This window comes from Dendrobates tinctorius, unplaced genomic scaffold (assembly GCF_039654945.1).
Source record: "Dendrobates tinctorius isolate UK_male_01 unplaced genomic scaffold, ASM3965494v1 ptg000139l, whole genome shotgun sequence".
NCBI lineage: Eukaryota > Metazoa > Chordata > Amphibia > Anura > Dendrobatidae > Dendrobates > Dendrobates tinctorius.
In genome coordinates, this window is record NW_027361807.1 from 386,529 (window position 1) to 401,816 (window position 15,288).

The 15,288-nt window shown below is 41.7% G+C and overlaps 1 long non-coding RNA gene across 1 annotated transcript in view; it reads left to right on the top strand.

Annotated features, from left to right (window-relative positions):
• The first annotated feature begins 549 nt into the window (after positions 1-549).
• LOC141048976 (uncharacterized) overlaps positions 550-15,288 on the top strand; it is a 42,805-nt gene continuing 28,066 nt past the window's right edge. The window contains exons 1-2 of the long non-coding RNA XR_012220224.1: positions 550-774; positions 852-902. This is a non-coding gene — a long non-coding RNA (uncharacterized lncRNA). The remainder of the gene's footprint in view (positions 775-851; positions 903-15,288) is intronic.

Sequence of the window (15,288 nt, forward strand, 5' to 3'; positions counted from 1 at the left end):
ATATCATTTCAATACTACAGGACACACAATAGCACAGTTACGTTTTTTGGTGTTGGAGCAAGTTAATATTAATAGAAGAGGCGGGGACCTAGTACAAAGGCTTCAATTAAGAGAAGCATTTTGGTTTCATTACCTACAGAGTCTTGAACCTATGGGACTAAATAGGGAATACGACGTTACAGGCTTATTTTGAACTAATTCGGTTTTCAGAGATATATGTAATAATAAATGTAATAATAATTGTGCAGTAATGAGTATTTCTCATGCAATATTAATATTTGATCTCTAATTGCTCTAACATGATGTTTTATTACACATGGCGTTTCCTTATTTTCTTGTGTAGTGATATTATTTTATATCCTTATTGTTCCATGTTTAGACAAACTAAATAATGCTTCTCTTTAATATGCACTTTATTTAATGAGATCCTTTTTGATGTTTCCTAGGTCCCGTCATGATATTCCTTGTTTCTCTGATATTTCCTGTACACACGCTTTCCAGTGATGAGTCATCTCTCATTGATATTCCTGGACTGCCTCCTGCACTACTTTCTTCCTGTTTGTGTTCCACCAGTATATTTCACTGAGTACTTCCGTACAGAGAGATCCCAGTGACGCACTTCTGGTCTGCTTCACATAGCGTCCGCACTTCCGGGCACATCGCTATTTCAGAGCGTCCTGGTCACCGGTACTCTTAGGGCGCATTTCTCATCGGCTCTCACCGCTACCACAGAGCGCTCCGTCTCCCAGGTTCTTTTCACATGACACCTAACCGGTAAGACGCTTTCTGGGCATTTCCACGTTGTCTCTTATAATTTATGGTAATCTCACAGATGGTCTCATTGCTTTCAGATGCTCCAGCTTTCTATGTTTATGGGGCTTATTCACATTAGCATAAAACTGGTAAGCGAGGCCATTTACATTTTCTCTGTATTTTTCTGCATTTTCCTTTATATTCTAGCTTTAATATACCAGGTCCTCAGTGAAATCTACAGTATAGTGCACTTATGTATATCCTGAATATTCAAATATGCATTGAATCTCTATAAGGGTCATACTAAGATTGTACAATTGACTCATTTGAATCATGTTTGTTTTTCATTATTTTTGTAGTGCATTTGCTTGTTATTGACATACACAGCTATGATCGTACATTGTTCATGTTGTCCCTCCCCTCCTTTCATTATTTTTAATTTTTGCATGTTTTCTTGTGATTCACCTTTGATATAGGACATGTACTGATTCCACTATTCTATTTTGTTTGCTTATTTCAGTCTGATGAAGGTCACTGAATAGACCGAAACGCTATAATTTGGAAAATAATTTGGAAATATAAAAATTTTCTTCTATAGCAATCATTTGAGTGCCAGATTATTTTTTACACTTCTGTAATAGCTGACCACCTCTCACTCACCCCAATTGTGGTGGGTAAACTGGAAGCTGGAGTTTCATGCAAGTCGTTAACAAGTTATTGCAATTTTTGCCTTTACTGAGTTTTTTTTGCAAACCGTTCCTGTCAGACTAATCTGATGAGTTTCTATGAAGAAGTAAGTTCCGGACTGGACCAAGGGAACGCAGTGGATGTAGTGTATATATGAACTTTGAAAAAGCTTTTGATACGGTGCCACACAAAAGGTTGATACATAAAATTAGAACAATGGGGATAGAGGTAAATATGTGTAAGTAGGTTAAGAGCTGGCTCAGGGATAGGAAACAAAGGGTGGTTATTAATGGAGCACACTCGGAATGGGTCACGGTTAGCAGTGGGGTACCACAGGGGACGGTGTTGGGCCCGCTTCTTTTTAACATATTTATTAATGACATTTTAGGGGGCATAGAGAGTAGAATTTCAATATTTGCAGATGACACTAAACTCTGCAGGGTAATCAATACAGAGGAGGACAATTTTATATTACAGGAGGATTTATGTAAACTAGAAACTTGGGCTGATAAATGGCAAATGAGCTTTAATGGGGATAAATGTAAGGTCATGCACTTGGGTAGAACAAACAAGATGTATAATTATGTGCTTAATTGTAAAACATTGGGCAAAACTGTCACTGAAAAAGACCTGTGCGTATGGGTGGACGACAAACTCACATTTAGTGTCCAGTGTCAGGCAGCTGCTGCAAAGGCAAATAAAATAATGGGATGCATTAAAAGAGGCATAGATGCTCAAGAGGAGGACATAACTTTACCTCTATATAAGTCACTAGTGCGACCACACTTAGAATACTGTGCACAATTCTGGTCTCCTGTGTATAAGAAAGACATAGCTGAACTACAGCGGGTGCAGAGAAGAGCAACCAAGGTTATTAGAGCACTGGGGGGTCTGCAATACCAAGACAGGTTATTACACTTGGGGTTATTTAGTTTGGAAAAAGGAAAGCTTAGGGGTGTTCTTATTGCAATGTATAAACAAAGACCTTTCTAAAGATCAGCAACAATTTGGATTTATGGATCACGGAGTGAATTACCTTTACGATGGACTACTTGCTAGAGATGGGGTGCACCTTACGAAGACTGGAAAACATGTATTTGGAAGTCGCCTTGCTACACTTGTAAGGAGAGCTTTAAACTAGAACAACATGGGAAGGGAAGCAAAAGACCAGAAAAAGCCATACACCTGACAAATGCTATTGAGAACTCTGCTATTAGAAGTGGAAAAGAAGAACAAAGACAAAAGAATCTAATTAATAAAAATATTGGAGAAAGAGAAACCAATCACAAACTAAAATGTTTCTATACTAATGCACAAAGCATGGGCAACTAACAAGGAGAATTGGAACTACTAACACAGGAAAAGAAATATGATGTCATTGGAATCACTGAAACTTGGTGGTGCGATACACATGATTGGAATACAAGACTAGAAGGATACAACTTATTTGCAAGAAACAGACTTGATAAACGAGGAGGAGGTGTCGCATTGTATGTTAGAAACGCGTATATCTGCACAGAGATTGAAGCTTCAGAGACTGGGAGTTCTGTGGAAACTGTTTGGGTAAGAATACAAGGACAGAACAATGGAAAGGACACCATTGTAGGCATTTACTACAGGCCGCCTGTGCAAGCTGAAGATATGGATGAACTTTTTATGCATCAAATGGCCAAGTTCTCCAAAAAATATGACATAGTTGTCATGGGAGATTTCAACTATCCAGACATATGTTGGGAATCTCTCTCAGAAAAAACTAACAGGTCAAGGAAATTCTTATCCTCTCTTGCTGACAACTTTATCTTCCAAAAGGTAGGGGAGAAAACAAGGGGAACTGCTACCTTGGATCTAATCCTTATAAACAGGGAGGAAATGGTTGAGGAGGTAAAAGTGGCTGGGACCCTAGGAGGTAGCGACCATGCTATTTTAGAATTTTGGATAACTAGAGGAGGAAGACCTGTGAAGACTCAGACGTCAAGGTTAGATTTCAGAAAGGCAGATTTTAAGGGATTCAGAAAGAGAATTGGAGGGATCCAATGGCTGGATATCCTTAAAGACAAAAATGTCCAGGAAGGATGGGAAATCTTGAAAAAATGAAATTCTCAAAGCACAATTGTTAACAATTCCGAAAAGAGGGAAGAATAGGAAGCATTTAAGGAAGCCAGGATGGAGGAACACAGAACTTAAGCACATGCTAAAAAGGAAGAAAAAAATATTTATAAAATGGAAAGAGGGAGGCATATCTAAAGAAGAATATAATGCTGTCTGCAGAACCTGCAGGGCATAAATCAGATTATCTAAAGCTGACAATGAATTGAGGCTTGCAAGAGATGTCAAAAGCAATAATAAAGGATTTTGGGGATATATCAAAAAGTAAAAGAAAAGTCAAAGATGCTATAGGACTTTTACAGGATGAAAATGATGAAATGGTAAGACAGGATGTTGAGAAGGCCGAACTTTTAAATTCCTATTTTGCATCTGTTTTCTCTCAGAAAGGAAATGTAACATCAACTGTTCTTCACTGTCCTATTAAGGGAATAGAAGAATCCAGGATATCTATAAACAGAAAGATAGTGAGGAAACACTTAGCTAACCTAAATGAATTCAAGTCTCCAGGTCCAGATGAATTACACCCCAGAGTACTGAAGGAGATAGCAGAAGAAATTTTTGAACCCCTCTCCATAATCTTTGAAAATTCTTGGAGAACAGGAGAAGTCCCAGAAGACTGGAGAAGAGCAAATGTTGTTCCTATCTTCAAAAAGGGGAAGAAGGTGGACCCAGGCAACTATAGGCCAGTGAGTCTGACTTCTATACCAGGAACAAATTATTAAACAACATGTATGTCAGTACCCGGATTAGAATGAAGTGATTAAACAGAGTCAGCATGGTTTTGTAACTAATAAGTCATGTCAGACTAACTTAATTTCCTTCTATGATGGAATCACTGATTGGGTGGATCAAGGAAATGCTGTAGATATAGTATATCTTGACTTCAGCAAAGCATTTGACAAAGTATCTCATACAATCCTTATTGAAAAAATGACTAAGTATGGAATGGACAAGGCAACTGTTAGGTGGATTCATAACTGGCTTAGTGATCGGACCCAAAGAGTGGTCGTAAATGGCTGCACATCCAGTTGCAAGAATGTCTCAAGTGGGGTACCACAGGGCTCTGTCCTGGGCCCTGTATTGTTCATCATCTTTATCAACGATTTAGATGAAGGAATTGAGGGTAAACTGATTAAATTTGCTGATGACACAAAGATAGGGAGGATAGCTAATACTAGAGAAAAGGGAGAGAGGAGGATTCAAAAAGATATAAATAAACTGGAGAAGTGGGCAGCAACTAACAGAATGGTTTTTAACAGGGAAAAATGCAAAGTACTACATCTGGGCAATAAAAATGAAAAAAGCATATACAGAATGGGAGGAATAGGCCTAAGCAACAGCACATGTGAAAAAGACTTGGGTATACTAATAGATCATAGACTGAATATGAGTCAACAGTGTGATGCAGGAGCAAAAAAGGCAAATGCAATTCTAGGATGTATTAACAGAAGCATACAGTCTAGATTAAGTGAAGTCATTATTTCCCTCTACTCCTCTTTGGTCAGACCTCATCTGGAATATTGTGTCCAGTTTTGGGCACCACATTTTAAAAAAGACATCAACAAACTGGAGCAAGTTCAGAAAAGAGCAACCAGAATGGTGACCGGTCTGCAAACCCTGTCTTATGAGGAAAGAATGCAGGATTTGAGATTGCTTAGTTTGCAAAAGAGAAGACTGAGAGGAGACTTAATAGCTGTCTACAAATATCTAAAGGGCTGTCACATTGTAGAAGGATCAACTTTATTCTCATTTGCACAAGGAAAGACTAGAAACAATGGGATTAAACTGAATGGGAGGAGACACAGATTAGATATTAGAAAAAACTTTTGAAAGTTAGAGTGATCAATGAGTGGAACAAGCTGCCACGAGAAGTGGTGAGTTCTCCTTCAATGGAAGTCTTCAAACAGAGGCTGGACAGACATCTGACTGGGATGATTTAGCGAATCCTGCTTTGAGCAGGGGGTTGGACCAGATGGCCCAGGAGGTCCCTTCCAACTCTACGATTCTATGATTCTATCTTTTTACTCACAGACCTGAGACAGGAAAAAGGGGGCACTCTCTACGTCTGGAGGAAATAAGGTTTAATCATAATCACAGACGCAGATTATTTACTGTAAGAGCAGTGAGACCATGGAACTCTCTGCCGTATGATGTTGTAATGAGTTATTCACTACTAAAATCTAAGAAGGGACTGGATGACTTTCTTGAACAGTATAATGTTACAGGGTATACGAGTATATACTAGATTCTTTGATAGGGCGTTGATCCAAGGAACTAGTCTGATTGCCATATGTGGAATCGGGAAGGAATTTTTTTCCCCAATATGGAGCTTAGTGTTTGCCGCATGGGTTTTTTTTTGCCTTCCTCTGGATCAACATGTTAGGCTATGGGTTGAATAGATAAACTTAAAGTCTCCAGCCTTAAATACTATGTTACTATGTAAATTTGACAGATAATATGTGTTGGGTCATCCTTTGCAGTCTCAAAAAATGCCCCAGCTAGGCAACCCTTGCTACCTTTGCAAACTGCACACTCATGACCACTGCTGACCACAGCCAAAGTTGGGGCTGTGGATGCAGTGCTTGTCGTGGTTGCATTACTTTGTGTCTGTGTGGGAAGCCGCAACATAACCTCCTCATCTTCCTCCTCCTCCACCTCCTATGCTGAGCTACTCAGCAGGGTTCACACCAAGTGGTATCTACAACCACATCGTCATCCTCTCTTTTCTCACACTCCTCACCCTGAGAGTCACCCTTCTTCTCTTCCTGCCCTGGCATCACAGTACAGTCCGTGTGTGACTCTGGTATCTGAGTCTCATCAAGATCACCTCCACTCTTGGTGGTTAATGTTTGGTGATGAGGGTCTCGGCTCGGATCCTACTTCATCCAGCTCTGGATCCAACACGAAAGAATTTTGGGCATCGGTGCAGATACTTTTCTGTGACTCTTCAGAGTAGAACTTTGATGCCCATGGAATACAATGAGTGAACAGCTCTTCAGAATGGCCCATCTGAGGTTCCCCACAGTCAGTTGGGTGTTTGAAAATTTTTCATGCAGGCGGATACAAGGTTGATTGGGGTGCCACCTCTAAAGGCTGTATTGTGTGTGATGTTAAGGTGGAGGAAGAGGAGAGGCTACTTGATGCCATCCACTGGAGCACATGCTCTTTCTGAGCATCATGTACAAAGAGTACTGCTGTGCAGATGCCAAAGAAAGAGAGTCCAGTAGGCCAGCCTGTAACAGATGTTGTCAGTGGTCTTTGGATAGGACGAGACGGTCTTTGTTAAGTTTAGCTTTAATTCACATTAACACTTAACCCATGACCTTTTTCCCACTCATTTTGTAAGTAGCCCCTGCTGTTTCACAAATTTAGGCCCACAGCTGAAACACAGTTTTAGCACAAAGGATTTGGAGTAGCTAATTGGGCCTCGTGGCTGCATCACTATATGAGACCTAACAATATTTACGTGGAAATCGGGCCTTTTGATTTGCCACTGAAACACAGTTTTTGCACAAACGATTTGGAGTAACTAATTGCGCCTCGTGGCTGCACCACTATATTTGGCCTAACAATTTTTAAGTGGAAATCTGCCCTTCTGTTTTGTCACTAAATCAGAGTTTTAGCACAAATGATTTGGAGTAGCTAATTGGGCCTCGTGGCTGCAACACTATATTAGGACTAATAATTATTAAGTGGAAATCTGGCTTTCTGAATTGCCAATGAAACACAGTTTTAGCACAAACGATTTGGAGTAGCTAATTGGGCCTCATGGCTGCAACACTATATTAGGACTAATGATTTTTAAGTGAAAATCTGGCTTTCTAAATTGCCACTGAAACACAGTTTTAGCACAAACGATTTGGAGTAGCTAATTGGACCTTATGACTGTACCACTATATTAGAAATAACGATATTTACGTGGAAATCTGGCTGTCTAATTTGCCACTGAATCACAGTTTTAGCACAAAGGATTTGGAGTAGCTAATTGGGCCTCGTAGCTGCATCACTATATTAGGCCTAATGATTTTTAAGTGGAAATCTGGCTTTCTGAATTGCCACTGAAACCATCTTTTTTCCTTCATCAGATGTAATCCATAAGGAAAATGAAGAAAGTGGAGAAGACTGTCAATAAAATGCATGCAGGGAAGACAAAAAATTTGAAAATACCCCTCAATAAAAAAAAACATCATCTTTCTTAATGAGATGTAGTCCATAGGGTACACGAAAAAGACAAATAAAATAACTTTTGATAAAAACCATATTCTTTATTCATCAGACGTAATCCACAGGGAACAAAAAAAAGTGGAAGATATCTGTAAATAAAATCAACAGATGAAATCCACAGGAACCACAAAAAATGGAAAATACCCAACACTGAAAACCATAGTCTTCATATTCTAATATGAAAAAGTGGAAAATATCCATCTTCTATATATCTTCAATATCTATCTTCTTTCTTCGACAGATGTAATGCCGAGAGAACACAAAAAATTGGAAACTACCCAACAATGAAAACCATATTTTTTCTTCATCAGATGTTGTTCTGTCCTCACTAAATGAAGCAGAATTCATGTAGCTTAGACAGGCAGCTAAACCGCTATACCGCTGTCCAATAAGGAGACTGTAGGTTGAATCTGTGCTTTATTGAACGTGGTGGTATATTGGCGCAGTGAAACTACAATACAAACACATATACACTCAGTCAGTACGGGGTACATGGGAATACATATATACATAATAAATCAACATCTGCACTACTAGCTCAGCAGGGGAGAACTAACTAAGCAGGGTAGTATGAGGTAGGAATTGGAACAAGGAAACACAAGTACATACCCGCGATGCTGTCACAAGGGAAGAAGAGAAATGAGATGCTTCCTGAATGTAGGCAGAAGGAAAATGGTGGACTGGAGGGAAAATGGGGCTGAACTAACCATAATCCTTTGCAAAGGGCTACCAGAATGCATTGCTATCTTACCAGAATGCACTGCAAACGGAGGGAAATAGCGAAGTGAAAGCAGGAAAATGATTCATTGAAAGTAAAATAACACAATAACGCTGCGGTTATGACTCTGGTCACTAGCTGGAGCCAGAAAACACTGAAAACATTAACAAGATTAACATTAACAACAGGGATTATGAATTAAATTTCAGAGACAGAACACTCCCCATCTGGCATCAAACGGATGTCACTGTCCTTTTTCTCCGAAAACAACAGTAGGACCAGCTCAGTTACTGGTCTGGCGAATGTCTTAAGTTAATTCCCTTTGGCCATCCTAAGTTCGACTTTGCGGACGTTGCCATCCTTACTTGGGAATGTTGCAGTCACTAGTCCAAGTGGCCACTGGTTTCGGTGGACTTGACAGTCTTTCACAAGGACGAGGTCACCAATCCTCAGATTAGGCCTGGTAGATTGCCACTTTGTCCGTGGCTGCAGGGTAGACAAATATTGTTTGCGCCACCTGTCCCAGAAAGTATTTGCAAAACTTTGTACCTGTCTCCATTGGCGCTTGTAGAGGTCCTTTGCGTCCAATCCTCCTGGAGGGGCACTGGATAGTCCTGTTTTCTGGGTGAGGAGAGTAGCTGGAGTCAATGTATGAAGTGTAGACACCTGTGGATTTCAGCATCTGAGTCCTCTCTCACAAGTTCAAATGTGACTGGAAAACGTTCTTCAGTATACAATAGTTTTGGTCCTGAGAGCCATGTTGTGCTCCCTATTCGACTTGCATCAACTGCTCTAGTTGCGTGGTCTGTAGGATATTGGTCCATGGGAATGTAATGCCACTGTTTTGGATGAACTGATCCCCTAATTCGTAGCACTCTGTTGTTGACATAAACATAGAATCGTCTAGTTTCATTGTGGATGTATCCCAGGACTACTTTGTTGTCTGAGTAGAACTTGGCTTGTATCAGGCCGATATCCATCTCGGATGCGATGAACTCTGCTAATTCAATGGCTAAGACTGCAGCACAGAGCTCTAACCTTGGTATAGCGTGCTCTGGTTGTGGAGCAAGTTTGGCCTTCCCGATAATGAATCCAATGTGGCTCTGACATTTGAAGTCCACAGTTTTGAGATAGGCAACAGCAGCAATTGCCTTGACAGAAGCATCTGCAAATATATAAAGTCATTGGCTTTGTATTTCTGTAGAAGGCACAGGGGTGTATGGTCTCGGAACATTCAGGTTGGAGAGGGCTGCTAAAGAGTTCTTCCATACTTCCCACGGGATTCTCTTATCAGGTGGCAGAGGTGCATCCCAGTCAGATGTTTCCTTAGTTAAGTCTCTTAGTAAGGCTTTACCTTGTATAGTAACAGGAGCTGCGAAACCCAAAGGATCGTACAGGCTGTTGATGGTAGACAGAACACCTCTGCGTGTGAAAGGCTTTTCTTCCTGGCTGACCTGAAAGGTGAAAGTGTCTGACTGTAGATTCCAGAGAAGCCCGAGTGTTGTGAATTCTCTCTCTGGCTTCCCTCTGGTGATTACTGAAGGTAGTGGAGCTGGTCAGATTGACAGAGGGGTTGCGAGTTTTCTTTCTGGACTCCCTCTGGTGGTTACTGGAGGTAGTGGAGCTGATCTGATTGACAGAGGCTTGCCACCTGATAATGAGGAAGACGATTGGAGATCTGGGGTTTCTGATTGGGATTTAAGTCAGCTGACTCCCTCTATCCCTGCTGGTGATTTTCTTCCTGTGCCTTCTAGGTCTGATGTATCCTGCTCTTTCCCTGCATGGTTCAGCTAAGTGGTTCATTTGTTACTCTGTTTGCATTTGATCTGGTTTTGTTTATCTCTGCTTTGTGCGGATCAGCCAGCTCCGGCTGGGGCTGTGCTGAATCACCGCCCATATGTTACTGCATGTCCCAGTTTGTTTTGTCTCCTGTTATATTAGTCTCTTTTTGCTTTGCTTTCAGAACATACCAGAGTGCTGATATAGTGGGGGCGATTCTTGCGACTTCAGTGTTTTTGTACATCAGACGTGTTGGGTTTTTTGCGTGCTTGCAGACATGGTCTTTCCTTTCCTGTCCTGTCTAGTCAGTGTGGGCCCCATCGTTTGCTCAGTCTATTTTTCTGTCTGCGTTTGTGTTTTCATCTTGTCTCACCAACAATATATGTTTGGGGGCTATCTATTCCTTTGGAGTCTGCTCCGGGGAAGTTTAGATTTCCCCTTTCTTGCTTTATGCTTAGTTAGCTCTCCGGCTGTGCCAAGGCATCTAGGATCATCGTATGCACGCTCCACGGCTACTGCTAGTTGTGTGGACAGGATGAGGGGTCTGCATCCGCTTAGTTACCAACCTCTCTGGTTTTCTGTGGCTTAGCTTGGGCCTGCTGTCCTCCTCGAAGCCCATTCATAACAGAATCACCAGCCTAACTGTAGACTCTAGGGTACTCTAAAGAATGAAAGAATTTAAAAAAAAAAAGTCTCAGAATTTTTTTTTATTTTTTTTTCCTCTTTTTTTTCTGGGGCTGTAGGAGGATATTTTTTGTCTAAATATGGAGACTAAGCAATTGTCTGATCGTGTTGAGCAGTTCGCTGCTGAAGTGCGGGGAATTTCTGCCTATCTCGCTCAATCATCTGCTGTTGAACCAAAAAATCCCTACTACTGGGGATCGGTCTAAATTTTTGAATTTTAAGAATAATTGTAAACTATTTTTTGCTTTGAAACCTAACTCATCGGGGAGCTCTGTGCAGCAGGTTAAAATTTTCATCTCCCTGCTATGCGGCGATCCCCAGGATTGGGCCTTTTCTTTGACACCCGGAGATCCTATTCTGGCTAATGTGGATGCGTTTTTTCAAGCCTTGGGGTTGCTGTATGATGAACCTCATGCTATTGATCAAGATGAGAAAATTTTATTGGCATTGAACCAGGGTCAGGATTCTGCAGAGTTATATTGTCAAAAATTCTGAAAGTGGGCGGTCCTTACTAAATGGAATGACGATGCCCTAGCAGCTCTCTTTCTGAAGGGTTTGGCAGAAACCGTGAAAGATGTTATGGTGGGATTTCCTGTTCTCACTGGTCTTGACGACTCTATGTCATTGGCCATTCAAATTGATCGGCGTTCACGTGAATGTAAAACTACACGAGAGGCGTTGCCGCCTTTCGAACAAACTTCTGAACCCATGCAATGTGATAGGGTTTTGTCTAGGGCGCAACGTCAGGAGTTTAGAAGGCGTAATAAGTTGTGTTTTTTCTGCGGGGACGCCTCTCATACTATTGCTGTCTGCCCTAAATGAGAAAAGCATTTTGCTCAAACATTTGCGGTGGGCAGTGTACAGCCTAAGTTCCTTTTGGCGATTACCCTGATCTGCTCCTTGTCTACATTTTCCGCTAAGGCTTTTGTTGATTCAGGAGCAGCTTTGAATCTGATGGATTTGGACTTTGCTAAACGTTGTGGTTTTCCCATGATACCCCTGCGGACACCTATCCCTTTGAGGGGTATTGATGCTACTCCTTTGGCGTAGAATAAACCCCAGTTTTGGACCCAGGTGATAATGCGGGTCGCCCCGGACCACCAAGAAAATTGCAAATTTTTGGTGTTGCACAATTTGCATGATACTATTGTTCTGGGTTTCCCTTGGTTGCAAACTCATAATCCTGTTTTAGATTGGAAATCTGTGGCTGTGGTGAGTTGGGGTTGTCAATGTGTTCTTAGTGACACTCCTGTTTCTCCACCTTTCCCCAGTCTCATGATATTCCTGACTATTTGGCTGATTTTTCTGATGTATTTAGTGAGAGTAAGTCTGCGTCTTTGCCTCCTCATAGGAGTTATGATTGTGCAATTCAGTTAATGCCCGGGTGTAAATTTTCCAAGGGTCGGCTTTTCAACTTATCGGTACCTGAACATGATGCTATGCGATCTTATATCAAAGAGTCGTTGGAGAAGGGTCATATTAGACCTTCCTCTTCACCTTTAGGTGCTGGGTTTTTTTTTTGTGGCTAAGAAAGATGGTTCATAAGGCCATGTATTGACTATCGTTCCCTTAACAAAATCACTGTTAAATATTAGTAACCGATAGCCCTGATTTCTGATTTATTTTCCAGAGTTAAAAGTGCCTGTTGGTTTACCAAGCTTGACCTCGGGGGGGCGTATAATCTTATTCGCATCAAGCACGGGGATGAATGGAAGACGACATTTAATACTCCGGAGGGACATTTTGAGTACCTGGTGATGCCTTTTGGGCTCACTAATGCCCCTTCTGTCTTCCAGTCTTTTATGAACGATAATTTCCGGGACTTTGTGGATAAGTTTTTGATCATTTATCTGGATGATATTTTGATCTTTTTCACTGATTGGGATTCTCATATGGAACATGTCCAGACTGTGTTCTGGATTTTGAGGGAAAATTCTATGTATGTTAAGGGATCGAAGTGCCTCTTTGGTGTACAGAGGATTACATTTTTGGGATTCATTTTGTCCCCGTCTGCTATTGAAATAGACCCGGCCAAGATACAGGCCACTTATGATTGGGTTCAGCCCACTTCTTTGAAGGCTCTTCAGAAGTTTTTGGGTTTTGTTAATTTCTACCGTAAATTTATAAGTTATTTTTCTGGTATTGTTAAACCACTCTCTGATTTGACCAAAAAGGGCACTGATGTGGTGAATTGGTCTCCAGAGGCAGTTTCGGCATTTCAGGAGCTTAAGTGGAGATTCACTTCTGCTCCAGTTCTACGGCAACTTGATGCCTCACTCCCATTTCAGGTGGACGTAGATGCTTCTGAGATTGGTGCAGGAGCCATTTTGTCCCAAAGAGATCCGGTGACTTCTAAGATGAATCCCTGTGCCTTCTTTTCTCAAAAATTCTCCCCATCTGAACGTAACTATGACGTGGGGAATCGGGAATTGTTGGCCATGAAATGGGCATTTGAAGAGAGTGGAGACATTGGTTGGAGGGAGCTAGACATCAAGTTGTGGTCCTCACCAACCACAAGAATTTCATTTATCTTGAATCAGCCAAACGCTTGAATCCTAGACAGGCTAGGTGGGCCATGTTTTTCACGCGTTTTAATTTTGTGGTCTCTTTTCTTCCGGGCACTAAGAATGTTAAGGCGGACGCCCTTTCTAGGAGTTTCTTTGTGGATTCTCTTGATGTGACCGAGCCTACTACCATTCTAAATGAGAGTGTAGTTCTTTCCACCATCTCACCCGATTTGAGACATGCCCTGAGGAATTTCAGGAAGACAAACCTGAACGTTGCCCTATGGGAAAATTGTATGTCCCTGACCAGTGGAGAAAGAGAGTAATGTCTGAAATTCATTGCTCCGCGTTGGCTGGTCATCCAGGTATTTCTGGTACTAGAGATTTGGTGAGTCGGTCTTTTTGATGGCCTGCCTTATCTCTTGATGTCAGGAATTTTGTGTAGTCCTGTGGGACTTGTTCTCGGTCAAAGCCCTGTTCTCGTTCTACTGGGTTGTTGATGCCCCTGCTGGTGCCCAGGAGGCCATGGACTCATATCTCAATGGATTTTATTTCTGATCTTCCTGTCTCTCAGAGAATGACTGTTATCTGGGTGATCTGTGATAGATTTTCTAAGATGGTCCATCTTGTACCACTCCCAAAGTTACCATCTTCTTCTGAATTGGTGCCCTTGTTTTTACAACAGGTGGTTCGGTTGCACAGGATTCCTGAGAACATTGTGTCGGACAGAGGAGTCCAGTTTGTTTCCAGATTTTGGAGAGCTTTTTGCTCCAAACTGGGAATTCAGTTATCTTTCTCCTCTGCATATCATCCTCAGACCAATGGGCAGACTGAGAGAACAAACCAGACTTTGGAATCCTATTTGAGATGTTTCATATCTGCTGATCAGGATGACTGGGTCTCATTTTTGCCCTTGGCCAAATTTGCGCTAAACAATAGGGCTAGTTCTGCCACTTTGATGTGGCCCCTTTCCTGTAACTTTTGGTTTAATCCTCGATTTTCTTCAGGGCAGGTGGAATTTTTGGCCTGCCCAAGTGTGGATTCTGTGGTAGAGAGAATGCAGCAGATTTGGGACCAAGTGGTGGATAAGTTGTCCAACTCTCAGGAAAAAGCCCAACGGTTTTCCAACCGGCATAGGACCATTGGTCCCTGGTATAAGTGGGTGATATGGCTTGGTTGTCTTCAAAGAATATTCCTATGAAGGTTGCGTCTCCAAAATTCAAGCCAAGATTCATTGGACCTTATAAGATTTTGGAAATCCTTAATCCCATTTCTTTCCGTTTGGCTCTTCCAGTTACATTTAAGATTCATAACGTGTTCCATAAATCCTTGAAGAGGTTTGTAGAGCCAGTAGTTCCCATGGCGGTGCCTCCTGACCCTGTATTGGTTAAAGGTAATTTGGAGTATGAGGTAGAGAAAATATTGGATTCTCGTTTGGCTAGACGGAGACTCCAGTACTTGGTCAAATGGAACGGTTATGGCCAGGAGGGTAATTCTTGGGTCTCTGCTTCTGACATTCATGCCGAAATATTGGTTTGTGCTTTTCACCAGGCCCATCCTTACCGGCCTGGTGGCGTGGATGTGGGTTCGGTGACCCCTCCTCAAGGGGGGAGTACTGTTGTGAATTCTTTCTCTGGCTTCCCTCTGGTGATTACTGAAGGTAGTCGAGCTGGTCAGATTGACAAAGGGGTTGTGAGTTCTCTTTCTGGACCCCCTCTGGTGGTTACTGGAGGTAGTGGAGCTGATCTGATTGACAGAGGCTTGCCACATGATAATGAGGAAGACGATTGGAGATCTGGGGTTTCTGTTTGGGATTTAACACAGCTGACTCCC